The sequence below is a fragment of the Marmota flaviventris genome, chromosome 9 (assembly GCF_047511675.1).
Source record: "Marmota flaviventris isolate mMarFla1 chromosome 9, mMarFla1.hap1, whole genome shotgun sequence".
Taxonomy (NCBI): domain Eukaryota; kingdom Metazoa; phylum Chordata; class Mammalia; order Rodentia; family Sciuridae; genus Marmota; species Marmota flaviventris.
Window position 1 is genome coordinate 92,005,565 of NC_092506.1, and position 18,251 is coordinate 92,023,815.

An 18,251-nucleotide genomic window follows, 5' to 3' on the forward strand; every position below is an offset into this window, starting at 1 on the left:
CTGGCACTTAAAACTCAACATGTTCCAAACTATTCACATTTCTCTATCACTAGCAACACACCCCCATCCCAAACCTCCTATCCTACTGGTTTTCATCATAATTAATAGTATAATGAGGAATAATATTCCATTAAGAAAATCTATCAGTAAGCATTTTTGCAGCCTAGAGATTGTGACAGATGTGTGTGTGTATGTGTGTGTGTGTGTGTGTGTGTGTGAGAAAAGTAGAGGTTAGCTTTTTTTGTTTTTCCTAAGAAAATGCTCAAAGAGAGTTCCTGGTTTTGCCAAATCTCAGATTAAGACAAAAAAAAGTAAAATTACTCTACACAAAAAATAAGAGTTCATTTCTTTTACATGGAAATGTCATTATGACTTTAATAATTTTTCCCAGGAGGCAAGGTATTTGGGAATTTGATATAGTAAGTACAATATAGGGTATTGATAAGGATCAGTGGAATGAATGATTGAATATCCCATTAAGGAAGTACAATTGGTCATCAGCATTCTACAGTTGAGGAAAGTGAGGCATGATGAGATTAAACAACTCCCCCAAGAGCATTCAGTTAGGAAGTGGCAGCTCCAATGTCTAAATAGTTGACTGACTTCACAGGCTGTGTTCTTAACCACTTCTCAATACTGCCTTTGACCATTTGACAGGAAGAGATTGAAAGCACCACATCCCTGACCCAGATGTGAGAAGATATGAGAAGAGAGTATTGAATTGTCTTTAGACAGGGACCATGGGAGCTCAAAGTCTTCTATTTGGCTGTTAGAGAAAGAATGGTCCTAGGAGAATGGGAGATGGGGACATGGGATGCTGGGATCACTCAGGTCAGAAATCTCTATTTTGATTTGGCGTTTCATTCCCCTCTCATGTTCCTCCCTCAAGCTTATCCATTCTTTACCATGTCCTTCAAATCCATCTTCTAGTTCCATGAGGACAACTACAAAGTTAATGCACGGTGATGACTTTCATTGCATTCTAAAATGGCCTACATACCTCCTCTAAATCCTAAACACTTGCCTCAGAAATCTCTGGCTCATTCCATTCATATGATCCCACTCTTATCTTCTTTCTCATTACTAGGGCTTAGAAAAATTCTTTCAATGTTTCAATCATTGATATATCTATATCTATCTATCTATCTATCTATCCTTTATAAAGAAGTAAGAATCTTTTCTTTTTATGCAATTCCTCTACCTATGCCTTTGTTTCTCATGGGTCATTATCATCTATCTTCAATTTAGGGTAAACTAAAACCTTTGAGTTAGGTGTGTTGCTCCTAAAACCCATATGTGTCATTCTTTATTTCTATATTTATTTTTTTGTTTACAAAGTTTGGTGCCTTTTATCCCCCTTTAAATTTTTTCATCTTAGATTTTTTAGCTTGCTAAAATGTTTCATAACCTTGATTATGTTATACAACAAATGCACTACCCCACTGAGCTCTGAGTTATTTGATGAGCATTTCACTCATATATCTGTTAGTCAGCTTTCCACCACTAAAATACCTGACAAAAACAACTTAAAGGAGAAAATATTTATCTTAGTTCATGATTTCAGAGATTCAGTCCATGGTCGGCAGGCTCCATTGCTCTGGGCTGGAGGTGAGGTGGAACATGGTGGCAGAAGAGCATGGCAGAGAAAAGCCGCTCATGGCATCCAGGAAGCAGAGAGGGAGAGAGGAGCAAGGGACAAAATATAATCCCCAAGGGCACACTGCCAGTGACCTACCTCTTCCAGCCACACCCTACTTGTTTACAGCCAGAGGGATTTATGCCACACAGCCTCTATGAGTTCAGTTTTATTTTATTTTATTTAAATATTTATTTTTTAGTTTTTTAGGTGGATAAAATATCTTTATTTTATTTTTATGTGGTGCTGAGGATCAAACCCAGTGCCTCACAGGTGCTAGACGAGCGCTGTACCACTTGAACCACAACCCCAGCCCCAGTTTGGTTTAATTATCATATAATTTTTATGTCTGCTACACAACCAACAAAAATCATCACCTTCCTAGCTTGCTGAAGATACAAAGTCAAAGGACACTAATAAGAAAGGAGCTAATATCTTCTCTTTCATCTGAATTCACAGAATCTTTCCTTTAAGGAAACTAGTTTGGCAAATAATCTAGAGCACATTCCTCTGAGGTCAGTGTTGCTTCATTTGCAGCATTACCTATTCCTTGGACTATTTCTGTCAATATTATAATTTTGAATTTTGATTTAGAATGCAACGGAAACATGACTGCAATTTGAATGACAAAACCTTCAGTTTTGAACAAGATTAGGTTACTTACTTTATTTAGCAGTGGGAGGATATTACTTTGTTACTTGAATACTAATATGAACATCTAGTTGTTCATCTGTTATTCAAATTATTAGGGGAAAAGACATACAAGAAAGGCTAACATGTTAGGCATTAGGAGATTATATTTTAGAGTTCTGAATATTTCCATATTAATATGCTCTGTTAGAATCATTATTTTCAACTAATATTCAAGCTCCAGATTTATGAGGTATATAGACATCAGAATTAAAGTGGATAACTCTCTCTCTCTCTGTCTCTCTCTCACTCTCTCTCTCTCTTGCTCATTAAATATAGTAGCTAAATAAAAGCATTCTTTTTCATCTTATATTGTAGTTTAAGCTAACAGTATTCCAAAAATTAATAATTTGAATAGCTAAATCATCACATACAGTGGAAAATATATACTGTGAATAAAGGTACCTACCATTATTGTCTACATGTGATATATATTGTTAATATGTCAGTATCACACACAAACACACATTTTCAAATCACCATAACACCCCTGCAAGATCATTTTGTTTTATCTGTATAAATGAGACATTTGAGGGTTGTGGACTATAAATAATTTCCCCAAAATCATAAGTCAAAGATTTAAAATGTTTATCTGACTTCAAAACTTCACATTACCTATGAAAACACAATACTTCTACTCATTTCTTTTATACTCTATCCAAATAGTGTTTGTTGAAATGCCATTAAAGCCTCTCTTAAATTAGATGTTCTGACTTTAATCAGTAGGAAGAAAATGGAAGAAGAATGAAAATAGGAGGTGAGGGGCTGTGGCTGTGACTCAGTGGTAGTGTTCACCTAGCAAGTGCGAGGCCCTGGGTTCCATCCTCAGCACCACATATAAATGAATAAAATAAAGCTATTGTGTCCAACTACAACTAAAAAAATAAATATAAAGAAATAGGGGGTGAGACAGAATGGTAGACTGATATTTTTATACCTGCTAACTATTCTATATATAGTATAAAATATATTTTATTGTTTTGCTTGGCCCCAGATATAAGGGAACTTGCAAAGGGATCCATGACACATAAAAGAAAAGGTTTATTCTTGAGCAGGAGGCTTATAATTAGGGTTTCCTTAAAGGCAAATATTGACATAAGGATTGATCAAGAGATTAAGCATTTGATTTACCTACAAAATTAAAAAATAAAACTCTATCTCATGTATTAGACTCAGGTAATAAAATGATCTCATTTTATAGTCCCTAAGCTCCTACAAAAGTACGAAATAGACTAAAAGTAAATGTTTTAGTCAGTTTCTGTCTCTGTGACCAAAAGACCTGATAAGAACAATATGGAAAAGGAAAAGTTTATTTTGGCTCATGGATTCCAAGGTTTAGTCCATAAACAGCCATCTCCATAGATCTGGGCCCAAGATGAAGCAGAATATCACAGAAGAAAGGTGTGGCAGAGGACAGCAGCTCAGGACAGGACAGGCAGGAAGCAGAGAGAGAGAGAGCTTTGATCATCAGAGACAAAACAGAAACCCCAAAATTGTGTCCCCAATGATCTACTTCCCCCTACTGCCTGCCTACTGTTACCACCTAGTTAATCCATCAGTGGATTAATCCACTGATTAGATTACAGCTCTCATAATCTGATCCTTTCATATCTGAGAATCCTTTAAGCATAACATATACAAACCATACAGTAGATTTCTCAGTAGAAATGGAAAAAAGTCATTAGGAAAATAAGGAACATATTTGAATGGCTGAGATTTTGGTTTTGAATTTTTGAACTGTGTTCCAAAAAGAAACAAAATTTCCACTGGAAGAAAGCATCCTAATTTTATTTCTTTCATAGATTAAGACCTATGACTTCCAAATCAAATGCACCATACACACAAGAAAATAAACTAATATGGATATGAGCCAGATGAAAAAGCAAATAATAAGTGTAGATCTACAAACAATTTAGACCATAGAATTTTCAGATAAATAAAACATAAATCTCTGTACAATACCTGAAGAACTAAAATAATTACAAGAACAAGTTACATAAAATACAAATGAAAAATACAAAATAGAACTTTCATCATAAAAGTACAATTGAGAACATAAAAACTAAAAAACTGGGTTAGTTAGATCAGATACAGCTAAGAAGAAAATTGGAGAACTGAAAAATAAGAAATAGCACAAAATACAACACAGAAAGATAAGATGAAAACTATAAAAGAAAAATTAAGATATGTGAATGATAGGCATTCTAACATGTTAAATTGTACTCCCAGAAATAGAGTATGAAGCTAATAGGAGAGAGACAATACTTGAGATATAGCATATATTAAAACAACCTCCACATTGTCATGGTTTAATACAACAAAAGCTGACCATTATCCCCAGGGGATGTTCCCAGTCACCAGTTCTTTATGCAGTGAGTCATTGAGTCAGCTCCTTTGATCTTGACACTCTTCTGACCATAAGTCTCCCTGTTGCTTTGAAAATGGAATAAAGGGATGGAGACATACATAAGGACTTTTCACTGTCATTCAAAATTACCAGAAAACATAACGTGACTAGGAATAAATCTAAGAAAAGATTTACAGGACCTTTATACATGAAACTTTTAAGCTTTGCTGAATGACTTTTAAAGAAGAGTTAAATAAATGAGCTGTCATTCTATCTTAACAGGAAAATTGGTTTCCTTACACTTTTTGATAGTTTTGTCAAGCTATATTTCCTAGAGAATTATTCATTTCATATATATTTAAGTTAATGTCCATTGAGTTATGTAAAGTAGCTTCTTGATTTTTTTAAAAATTCCCTCCACTTTTTTTTCACTTTACAAATATAGCATGTTGAAAACACACAAAAGTAATAATAAGAAGGAAAGGAATTATTTTTTAGCATCATATTTTGATCATCATTCTGTATATCTTATAATAGGGGACTCAATAAAGGAAATCAGGTATGTCAGGGAAACCAGATCCCTGCTTTCTTTGTAACCTTTATCTACCTGTACCTTCTCTTTGATCAATAAGCAAAATTAGTATTATAGTTAGTAAAATTTTTAAGTACATCCTTTTTCATCTTTCACTGAACTGTTAGTCCATAGATTTCCTACATTGGCAATTGAAAAGGAATAGTGAACCATTTAAATAAATTCAGAAAGTAATTCTTTGCTGATAAAAAAGGCATTTTCTTAAGAAGCAGGGAATCACAAGTTCAAGACCAATTTCTTATAAGAGAACATGGAAGAAACTCTATTGTGATCACAATCAGCAGATCTGATTTTCTATGTCAAGAAAAGGAAAATTAGGCTGGTCAAATACATCAAAATGCAGAATGGCATATTTTCCAGAAGAAAATTCTGTCAGTGATCATGTACATTCAGTCCTTTGGAAACTGCAGCTCTCTAATGCAAACATAGATTTCACATTAAAGAAAATTTTATAATCTGTATCTTTCCTCTAGAAGCATCAGCAAATTAATGAAATCAGAATAGAAAATTATCTTGATTCATAACAGGTAACTCTTATTGTGAAAATTTTGCAAATGCCCTATTTTAGAGCACTGTTACTGGACAGAAGTAAACATAGATAAAGGACAACATTGTTCTAAATTTCATGGGTATACATGAAAATATGCAGCTTGAGTGCATGGGTGCTTCTGCCAGGCAGATAGACATTGGGAAGTGGGTTAGCGATGTCCAAGCTCCACAACTAAATGACAGTGTCACTTATGCACACACCACATTCTTCTTTCATGTCCAAACAGTAGAAGCAAGTGAATTAGAGGTGTTGACACAGGTGTCGAAAGTGATTAAGAGTATGTATGCACACAAAAAAACAAGTAATAATAAGAGTAGAAATGGTCGTCAACAGTCTTGCCAGCTCTTTGTGTTACCAGTTCAGCCTTGGGTTCTTTTGCTCAAATTAGCATGGAAGTCACTAAACGGCAAGAAATCAATATCATCTGAATGAGACTCTATTGGAGATTATGCTTGCCCCCAAAGGAAATTTCCCATGGGATATGTCTCTGGATTATTCTCTAAGGACAAGTGGAGTAAAATTTATGTAAAGTAGAACAAACATTACCATTGTGCAGGTGCATAGTCAAATGTTGCACACAATTCCAGGATTTATGCACATGTCTTGTCAGTTTTTTAGTCAGCACTGGGGTTTGACATGGCATCTACTCATGCATGTTGGGGAATCAGGGCCTCCCCGCTCTATCTCAATAATGCAAATAATATCATCTATTTAATGACATATTTCTGTAAGCCAGGTACTCTACTAAATGCTTTAAATGTATTATCCCACTTCATTTTATAAATCCATTGTGAACTAAATATTACCATCCTCATTTATACAAAATGAAAACTGAAGCTCCAGTGAAGCAGAGTGGTGGGGTAGCTTGCTCCAGGTGACATAGGTAGTCCTTGGCAGAGGATTCAAAAGCATCTGCCTGATTATGAAGCATGGACTCCCAACCACTTTGTAGCCCTGATTTTTAAAATGTGCACATGACAAATAAAAAAATAATTAAAAAACATTATAGGAAAATATAAAGTAAATGCATTTTTTTTTTCATAGATAGGCAGGTTTAATTCCAGACTGGAAAAGAAATAGATCTAAACTTCTAAAGCCAGCTCTATAAGAATCTCATGCCATTCCTTAAATATTCAAGTAAGTTGAGTAAAAATCCTTTTCCCCCCTTAAGGTGGTTTGAATTGGGTTTCTCTCTAAAGTGAAAAGTGCTGTCTCATTTCCATTTAAACCAGGTACTTTTATATTTCTTTTGAAGATGTCATGTTCTTTCCTATCTCCCCTTTTTGTGTGCTCTCTCTGCATTACTAGTCTCAATCTTCCTTCTGGCAAAGACAAGTAATGTAGAGTATCCACAGACAAACAATTCAGGTAATGCATCTGCTGAGCTAATAATTGGTATTCTATCTGTATGCTTGAGAACACAGGAAAAGTACCATAACATTAACTATTGTCCTAAATGTCATGCCACCAGGATATCAAACATTAAAATATGCAATACAAATGCAGTCTAGCAAATTTAGTCAGTTCTGTACATGTCTGAGTCTGCTGTAGGTATGATTGTCAAATAAGTGTGGCTTAATTTTTTCTGGCTGCTGTAATAGTATTTCCTAAGCATTTATTCCAGAACTTGGAAGAGTTGGGCACTTCTGTGTGATATTCACCTAAGGAATCTGACTCTAATATACAAATGCAATCCTTGATCAACTAAAGCCTCAGCTGAATTAATATCTTCATCAATATAATTCAAGTAAATTTTAATATTTTAGTATCAAATCCAGTATAAGATTTGGTTGCTATATTGATATATATTTGTCAAATGATGCATGTATGTATATAGCAGTGGAATAAAAGAGTAAATACCACCTACAGTTTTTCTATGATATTATAAGAGGTTTAATACTGGATGTTATTATGAATATAAGAAATTCTTTTATAGACAAAAATTAAATCTGAAGAATTATGAAGTGTGCCATGAAAAGCCCTCAACATAACATATAAACAGAATGCCTATTGTGAATTGATTTTTAATCAGATACAAAATAGTAAGAGACTATTGAGTAATTAAATAGGAGAACTGTGAAAATATTGGGTATAGTGCTTGACATTGAATGTTTTTCTTGGATGAAATTGCAGCAAGTTAAGAAGGGGATATATTTTAGTATACTTTGTGAGAGACCATCTTGTTTTTTCCTGTAAATCAGATGGAAAATACAAGTTTTTAGTTTTGAAGACAAGTTTGCTTAATTTACTTAAAATCAGGACAGTGTTTCCTGTCCACGAAAGGGATGCTTTCCTCATGAAAAAGCCAAATAGGAAGAATCACTGGTGAAACTGGGGAATCAAATTTTCAATTGTGGTTACTCATCGAAAATGATTTATTTGGAGATTGTGACTAAAGAACTTCCAAATTGCTTGAACAAGTGAAAGTAATTTCAGTAGAAGTGATTTTATGGGTCGTTTCTGAAGAATTTGTATGAAAACAATGAAGATAAGATGAAAGAATGAGTGAGGCAGAAGGCCATGGAGAATTCAGGCAAGATATGGAAACTATTCTGGGAAAATCCTCAGCTCTTAATCTCATCAGGTTTCAGTTCACAGAACAGAAGCTTCATTCCTTACAGAGTAACTCAATGGGTTTCTTTTATTCAAATGGAGGAAAACAAAGACACCAGAGACTGCCAATTCTAGGCCAGTAGAGGGATATTATTTGATATGCAACATGAAGTAATTCCCTACATGGTGTTTAAATACCTAATTTTTAGTTTCCAAAATTTAAGAACCAAGAATTAACTTTTCTGGGAAAACAAACAGATTTTTCTTTGTATTAACTGTCCATATTTTTTCCTAGGACTTTGGCATTAGAGACAACTAAATAAATCAAGGAATGAAGCATATATTAAGAATAAGAAGCCTAGTCAAGCCTGTCTACTACCTAGCTTTCCACTGACATTTCCATTACCTGAAATGCATAAAGAGTTTTTGAGCTTTTTGAAGATTAGGTGGTACATAATACGAATGCTATAGAAGGTAAATTGAAAAGTTGAGGGGAGTAAATGTGAAATGTAAGCTGTGGACTTGATCTATGAGCACATTTTAAAACAATATATATCTCCTGATGGTTAGGAGGTTTATGTAGATTGCACCAGAAAGAAGGAAAGTAATCATTCAGAGCAGCCAAGGAGAAAGCAGATCATAAGTCAGAAGATGGAAATTTAAAATTAGAAATGTAAATTCTTCCCCAAACAGTAAAAGTAGAAAGGACTTTTCAGTGACTCTGAGATTAGCCACATAAATATCCATCCAAAAAATATTGCATGAAACATGCACTGGACTGAATGAACATACACACCATTGACTTACATCAAGACCATAGAAAACCCCCTTCCAAGTTTCTATAGACTTTGGAAAAATGCACGATGCCATATTTCATTTATATTTCTATAATTTTTTCACTCTAGAATCCTTATATTCACTTTTTTTTAATTTTTAAAATTTATGAATCTGAGATAAACTTGAAAAAATAGTATAATGTATACCTGTCTGCCCTCATCTAGCTCTATCACTAACATTTTGCCATATTACTTGTGTTCTTTCTCTGAATTAGATTTTTATTTTTTTATGTTGAAAATTAAGTTTGCCTGTGGGAGCTCTCTCCCTCCACCAACCCTTCTGTCCTCATATAGAGTTGAGATAAATAAAATAAAATTTGGCTTAGGAAATTGGTTAAAGATATTTATTTTGCACAAGTTATCTGGGTGAAAACATACATCTTAAAGGAATAAATTGATGATATATTTAATAAATAAGATAATAAGATTGTTGTAGGGACAAACAAGGCAAGGCACCGAAGATAGCAGGAAACAGTTTTATTTGGCTGCAGCCAGGTTCAGAGGGTACAGCCTTTGCTGTAATCAATCAATCCCCTGAACCCCGAGTTCAGGGAGTTTCAGAGTTTTATACCCAGCATGTAAGGGGAGGGGCTCAGAAGTTCACATAAAAGCAGCTTTTTCTTTCACTGTTCTGGGCATGTTAACTCTTCAAGGACAACACCTGAGAAGGGGAGAGCTTCATCTCCCCTTTCTTTCTTCCCCCTGTTACCATGGGCCCATTTGTAACTTATCTTAAAAATGTAGACATCTCTGTGAAGCCCAGCTCAAGGCCAGAGGCCTTGTTTGTACATTTCTTCAAAGTACTATACTGGATACGTTTTTGAAAAACTAGTAAGGGGGTGTCTAGCACCTGGAGTGCTGGTATCTTCTCTGCCAGGGGCCAAGTAAAACAGGGTGACATGAAAATAGAAAGTTTATCTACATTGGACTCTTTTGCAGAGACTCTTTTGCTGACAGTCCCAAAATCATCCATAGTGAAGAGGGCTTTTCTGTGGAGAAAGGGGGTGCCCACTTCAAGATAATAAATAACAATATATATATATATATATATATATATTAGAATCTCCCAAAAAGTGTCCTTTTGAACACACAATGACTTAAAATATAGTTGGTGTCTACCTTTCTTTCATCAATTTTGTATTGTCTGTTTTCTTAAGAACAATAAAGAAACTCACTTTCTAAAGAAACAGTTTAGCAAATGGTTTTGTAAAATGTGGAATTACTTTCTATGTTTCACAACATTTTTGTTTTCATAAGTTTTTTTTTTCTTTCTTTCTTACAGGAAAGTAGAGTTACAGTCTTGTTCTAACAGATCAGACTTGAAGAGAAAGCCATAGATCAATTATATTTAACAGTGTGGTTAAACAGGGGCATGAAGCTTGGTGATGTTTGTTACATTAGACTAACACAAAACCAGACTGAAAAAATTGTCAAGATCAGAAACACCAATTAACTATAGCTAAAATGTTTTCTCCCCTGGGCAATGCACGATGCCATATTTCATTTATATTTCTATAATTTTTCACTCTAGAATCCTTATATTCACTTTTATTTTAATTTTGAAAATTTATGAATCTGAGTAAACTTGAAAAAATAATATAATGTATACCTGTCTGCCCTCACCTAGCTCTATCACTAACATTTTGCCATATTACTTGTGTTCTTTCTCTGAATTAGATTTTTATTTTTTATGTTGAAAATTAAGTTTGCCTGTGGGAGCTCATTCATACTAAGATCTATGTGCTTGTGCGCACGTGCACGCGCACACACACACACACATACCCACGCACACACCCACCCACCCACACATACACATATTTTAAACATTTTAAAGTAAGAATTTGACATCATGGCATTTTATTCTTAAATATGTCAGCAACCATATCCTAAAAATGGCATTTTCTTTACCACAAAAAAAAGCCATTGTTACACCCAAGGAGGGGGGAACATTTTGATAATATTATCTAATAAAAAGTAAATATTTAAACTTTCTCAAGTATCCTCAAAGCTTTTGTTGTCTTTTTTTTTTTTTTTGTATAATTTTCATGCTTTTGAAAACATTTTAAGAGTCCAGACCAATTGTTCTGAAGAATGTTTCAGTTTGAGTTTGTCTAATTGTTTTTTCATGATTAGGTCCAGGTTGTTAGCAAAAATATTTCTTATGTAATGCTGTATCCTTTCACTGCTAATGCAGTAAGGGCCTAAAGAACACAAAATGTCCAGTTGCCTCATTATTAGTGATGTAAAAATTTATCATTTGGTGAGGAGGGTGAGAACTAAATTTCTTCATTGTTGAGAGGTATGTTTTCCTTTTATAAGTAGGGAGTCATCTATTGGATAACATTTTCAGGTGGTATTAATAACCTACTTTTTATCATTTCAGTCAGTATTGTATGCATGCATTTGTGTTAATTTGGATTCATGAATTTTTTTAAATTCAAGAATAATTTTTATTGTTCTTTCAGATGTTCACAGTATCCCACATCTGGCCTGTGAACTTTATTCAGACAAGCTCCTTATTAATTTTGACACAACTCCATTGACTTTTGAGCATTCCCTTGATTTTTAATATAACAATATGTTCCATGCATATTTTGTAGGCTCTCTGACCCAGATGGATCATTTTTTTCAAGAGGTTAACTTCTCTTAATAGGAATAATTATATGAAAACCAAGATCCGGGCTCTACCTGTACTTACAATTATATTATCAAAGTTTCTAGGCATTTCAGTGAGCAGAACTAGAATGTATGTACTTAAAAATTACAGATTCACTGTGGTTAACAGGAGTTGAGGACAGTAGAGGAACTAATTAGAAAATGGAAGCATGAGAGGATTTTGGGGGTGAGTGAACTGCTCTGCAATCTTGATTGTGGTGGTGATCATAGAACTCTATAAATCTTTCAAAACACTAAGAGCTATACACCAAACCTTTCTCCTATTATCCCAACCTAATCTCCTACATTCTATTTCAAGTTAATTTGCAAAAATAATCATATATTTTAATTTTCCCTTTCTTACCCAAATGATAGCATACCATACTCTTTTGAACTATGCTTTTTTTCATTAACAATGGAAATTGGAAATCACTTTATAACTCCTAGAAATATTCTTAATTCTTCTTTACTACCACATTCATCTTACTGATGAATGTGCTACAAATATTGAACCAGTTTCCTGCTAATGGGCATGAGTCTGTTTCTCATACTTTGCTATGATGTCTAATATCACAGTGAGTAATCTTATGATAGGTTTCATGTTTGTGGAGGTTTAGCTTTACAGCAAATTCTTAGCTGTGAGAAGGCTGAGTGAAACTATGAAAGCATATGTAGTTCTGTTACACACTACCAAGTTCTTCTCCACAGCAAATGTACCATTGTATCCTCGTACCACCTCTGGAAACTCTGAGAGTGCTGTTTTCTCACCATCTACATCTTCAACAGGGAATTATCAATTCTAGCCTTCCTGATATGGAAACCAATAAGATTGTATCTTAGTATAGTATTAATTTGTTTCTCTTCTGAGTGAAGCTGAGTTTATTTCTATGTGTTTAATTTGTATTTTAATATATTTTAGTGTCCACACTTTAGTTCTTTTTTTCTTTCTTTCTTTCTTTTTTTTTTTTTTTTTTGTGGTACTGGGGATTGAACCCAGGGGTGCCTTACCTTTGAGCCACATCCCCAGAGTTTTTTACATTTTTAATTTTTTTCTTTTTCTTTTTTTTCTTGAACGGGAGTCGGGGAAGTACTGGGAATTGAACTCAGGGGCACTTAGCCTCTGAGACACATCCCTAACCCTATTTTGTATCTTATTTAGAGACAGGGTCTCACCTAGTTGCTGATGCTGGCTTTAAACTCATGATCCTCCTGCCTCAGCCTTCCAAGCCAGTGGGATTACAGACGTGTGCCACTGTGCCCAGATAATTTTTAAAATTTTGAGACAAGGTGTCCCTAAATTGCCCAGGCTGGCCTTGAACTTGTGATCTTCCTGCCTCAGCCTCCTGAGTAACTGGGATTACCGGCATGCACCACCATGCCCAGTTTTATTTTCCAATAGAGATTGTGGCCCTTTTGATTTTAACATATTTTCAGGAATAAAGAGATTAGTCTTATTGGTAATATAATTTTCCAATATTCTCTCATTTTTCATTATATTTTGACTTCATCATGTTTCATATAATATTTCTACACTATACAATTTATAATATTATCTTTCATATTTGTTCTAGATTTTGACATCAAGTTGGAAAGGCTTTCTGCACATCCACATCTGGGTTGAACAAGATTCTTATGTTTCTAGCACTTCTATTGGTTATATTTGTTGCATTTAGATTTCTGATTTATTTATACTTTATTCCTTTTTATGATCTGAATTATGAAAACAGTTTTGTTATTTTTAAATGACTATCCTCTTATTTCAATCTTATTGAAAAGTGACTTGAGACATCCCTTCATGATACAGTAAATTTCCAAATACATATGGGTCAATTTGGGAGGCTTGTATTCTGCTCCAGTGGTCTATTTGTTCATGTACCATATGTTCAGCACTCTTTTACCTAAACAAACGTTAAAGTATATTTTAATCTCTAGTAAGGTTAGATACTCCTATTGTTTTCCTAAATATCATAGTTGTCCTTGATATTCTTGTCTATTTATTTTTATTTATAAACTTAAGAAGCAGCTTGTCTAGCTCTGGAAAATAAGAAATAACTTGTTAACATTTTTTTTTTATGGACAATGCATTCAGTTTAACTTGGGAAGAATCAATACCTTCATGATGTTAAGTCACTCATCTAAGTGCAAGAGCTATCTCTTCTTTTGTTCAAGATTCATTATAGTATTTAAGGAATGTTCTAAAGTTTTTCTCCTATTTCTACATTTTCAAAAATTTATTTCTTTGTATATTATTCCTTTTTTTGCTATTTTATATGGTGTTTTCTTTATTCATTATGTTTTCTAAGTGATTAATATTTATACATATTAAAGGTATTGAGTTTCATACCCACTTCTGGATGGAATTGGTTTCCGAGTATTGTTGAGATATAGTCATACTTCTTCCTAATTTATCTTTATGTCTAATATTGTTTTCTGTTGTCTCTTTTCATTGGCTGCACCCCCAGTGAATATTTAAACTGGGTGAAGAGGCAAGGCACAGTGTTCATTTTGGTCTTGCTGCTCTGATCATTGTGAGAGTAAAATGGCTCCAGTGTTTCAATATGATTATGAATATTATAAAGTCTCTTTTCAGTCAAGAATAAATGTTCAATTTTCTTCAAACTTTTAAACTATACATTATATAATTTTTCCTTAACTGAATTTAAATGGTGAATTTTAATTACTGATTTTTTTTGATGACCAACCATCCTAACATTTATGAAACAAATATACTGTGGTCATGGTAAATTATTTTTCATGAGATATTGAATTATATTTGCTAATGTTTTCTTTAGAAATTTTGTATTGAGATTCATAAGCAAAATATAAAGTAAAAATATAAAGTGGAATATCCACATAAAGCAAAACATAAAGTGAAAACTTTACAGCACTTTTCTTTTTCTTTGCTCTTAGAAAATTTTATTAGCATTAGGATTATCCTTTCATTGAAGGTTTGACAGAAGACTGCTATGGAAATTTTGAGTTTGTATTTTTTTTTATATGGTGCTGAGAATTGAACCCAGGGCCTCGCATGTGCTAGGTGAGCACTCTACCGCTGAGCCACAACCCCAGCCCCACGAGTTTGTATTTTTTGTTTTGAAGTATTTTTTGATAGTTTCTTCTCTTTCTTATATGAAAACTATTTTTCTTTAAAATTTCATTCATTTATCTGATTTCTTATGATGAATCTCAACATTTCCTATATTAACTCAATAAAGTATATAGATTAAGAATATGAACTATGGTACTAGACTTAGCTTAAGTGAAAAATCCCAGTTTTGACTATTACTTTATGGCCCTGAGGAACTGATTTTACTACTTAAACTTCCATTTCTTCATCTGTGCATTACATAACTCAACAAGTTGTTACAAGAAAAAATTTGGTCAATACATGGGTACCTAGTGCATAAGTGCTTAATAAGTATTATTTTTCTTATTCACTCATTTAATCATACATTCATCAAACCTGTCAAAACAACATTAAGGAATTAAAAATGCAGTTATTTGATGATTATGTACAAATATGAACAACATAGATCATATCCTAAAGATACTATCCACAGAGGAAGTCAGATACTATCATGGTCAGGAAAGGTACAAAGAGAGACCTGAGAGAAAGATAAACTTTGATAGAAACTGCAGGTGAAGCAAATATTATGTTCAAAGACACAAAAGTGTAAAATGATATTTCAGGAAACCGTACAATCTGAGCATGAGTGCTAAAAAAGCAAGAAAGTAATAGATTTTGGAATAAATTTTTTTCATCTTATAGAATTTGAACTTCACATCCTTAGTGATAGTCAAAAATTAGGATGTTAAATGGTTGTGATCTGAATTGTATTCATGAGACATCATTTTGGAAGTGATATGGAGAACCACTGGGAAGAGGAAAGACTGGGAGCATAGTCATTAAAAGAGTAGTTGTGAAATCATATCTTATAAATTATTTTGTATCAAGATATAAAGTGTCAAGCCCTATTCTCAAGGATATCTGATGTAGCAGAACTATGTTGGGGTCTTTAATAATTATTCAGGGGATTTACTGCTAGTGGTTGCCATTTACACTTTGAAATAAGTGATTGTTATGATTTATATTGGCATCCCAAAAAAACTCATGTGTGAAACAATGCAAGAAAGTTTAGAGGTGAAATAATTGGGTTATGAGAGCTTTAACATAATCATCATGATAATTCATTTGAATGGATTAACTGGGTGATAACTGTAGGCAGGCAGAGTACGGCTGGAGAATGTGGGTCTTTGGGGGTTGCCTTTGAGGTTTATTGTATCCCTGGTGAGCCAAGCTCAGTCTCTCTATGCTTCCTGGTTGTCATGATGAACTGCTTTCATCCACCACACTCTTCCACCATTATGTTCTGTCTCTTTTCACGGCCAAGAGCAACAGAGTTGGCTGTCTATGGACTAATATCTCTGAAATTGTGAGCCCCAGATAAACTTTTCCTCCTGTCATATTGTTCTCTTTAGGTCTTACAATCACAGTGGTTAAAAAGCTGACTAAAACAGTGATTGTATTTTTGGAAATAAGAGTTAAAGCTCTGTATGGCAGAGGCAGTAGAGATGCAGATTGGATATAATTGTGCATATCTGTGTATGTGTTATGGATTACCTATTCGTGTCCCCCTAAAATTTGCATGTTTAAGCCCAAACCCCAATGGGATGATATAAGAATATGGAGCCTCTATGAGGTAATAAGGTTATGAGGGTAGAGCTCCTATAATGGGAATAGTGTCCTTAAAAGAAGCCAAAAAAGCTAGCTAAAATGCCACCTGTAATACAGGAAGAAGATCCTCACTAGAGCTTAACCATGCTGGGACCTTGGTTTTAGGTTTCCCAGAATACAGAACTATGAGAAATAAATGCTATTTCAGTCACTCAAACTAAGACTATACTTCCCCCAATTCTGACCACAGATTTTAGTTTAAAAGTTTCTACAAACCAACTTACAAAAAACATTCTTTGACACTTTTAGTTACTTACATTTTTCTTCTACACCTTGTTAATTTAGGAAATTGTTAGTAATTCATCCTTAATTTTAATTTTGTTGCAGTCCCAGGACAAAATGTCAATAGCACAGGTTAGGGAGAATATCAAGGGAGACAGAAAAAAGTCAAGTACAGAGTGAGAACAAATGCTATCATTAGTAGACAAAGAGATTGTAAGAGTAAGATTTGCAAAAGATGAGTCATCTTCTAGTGATAGTGAGTTTCAAGTTTAGGGTTCTTTTGAGCCATCCAGAAAACCTTGAGCAGACTGTAGGAAATAGGTCGGGAACTCAGAGAGAATCAGGCTGAGAATAAAATGCAGGCACCGTGAGCATATTATTGGTGCTAGCAGAAGCCAGGAGAATAGACAGCACTCCTCTGGGAAAGGAGGAGAGTAGAAATTTAGGGGAAATATTTAGAGAAATATCAGAGACAGGAAGGAGCAAAGAATTTGCAAAATGAAAGCACATAAGTACAAAAAATATCAGCAATAATGGGTGAAAATGAAGCATGTTAGTCAGCTTTATGTCACCGTAACTAAACTATCTGACAAGAACAACTCCAAGCAGGAAAATTTTATTTGGCATTCACAGCTTCAGAAGTCTCAGTCCATAGATGGCTGACTCCATTGCTCTGGGCCCAAGATGAAGCAGAATGTCATGGCTGCAGGGTGTGATAGAGAAACTCTGCTCTTCCCATGGCAGCTGGGAAACAGGGAGGAAGGGGGCAGGGGGGGAGAGAGAGAGAGAGAGAGAGAGAGGAGACACATCCCCGGTGACCTAACTTCCTCCAGTCTTGTCTCACCTGCCTATATTTACCACCCAGTTAGTCCATTCAAACTAGAATGGATCAATTAAGTTAAATCATTTCACCTACTGTGTCAACACTGGAGATTTGGGGGGACACCTCATATCCAGACCATAGCACCAAAGGAGCAAAGAAATACTAAGAACGAAGTAACAATGCAGGGCACCTGTTGCTTCAGAGAAGCCAGTAAGTGTGAGCCTGTGAAACAGGGAGAGTGACCACGTGGCTTTGCTGACTTTCAGAGACAGCAGTTTCAATGGAATGCTGAGAGCAATAGCCAGATTCTCATAGCTGATGAGAGCAAGAGAAGGCAGCACATGTGAATAAATAATTGTTTCAAATTGCTGCAAAATAAGAAGGAAGCAGGGTGAAACCTCAGGAGAAATGTGGCATGTTTTCAAAGGTAGAAGACTTGAAACTATTTTATAAGGCAAGAAATAGCTGGTATGAAAGAATAAGAGGGCAAGATGACAATCCTAGAAGTAACAGTGGACAGAAACCAGGGAAGGGACAGGACCACTTAGATTCTGAAACTAGCTTGAAGGAAAGGAAGCAGGTGTATGAGCACAGATGTGTTTGGAGATTAGG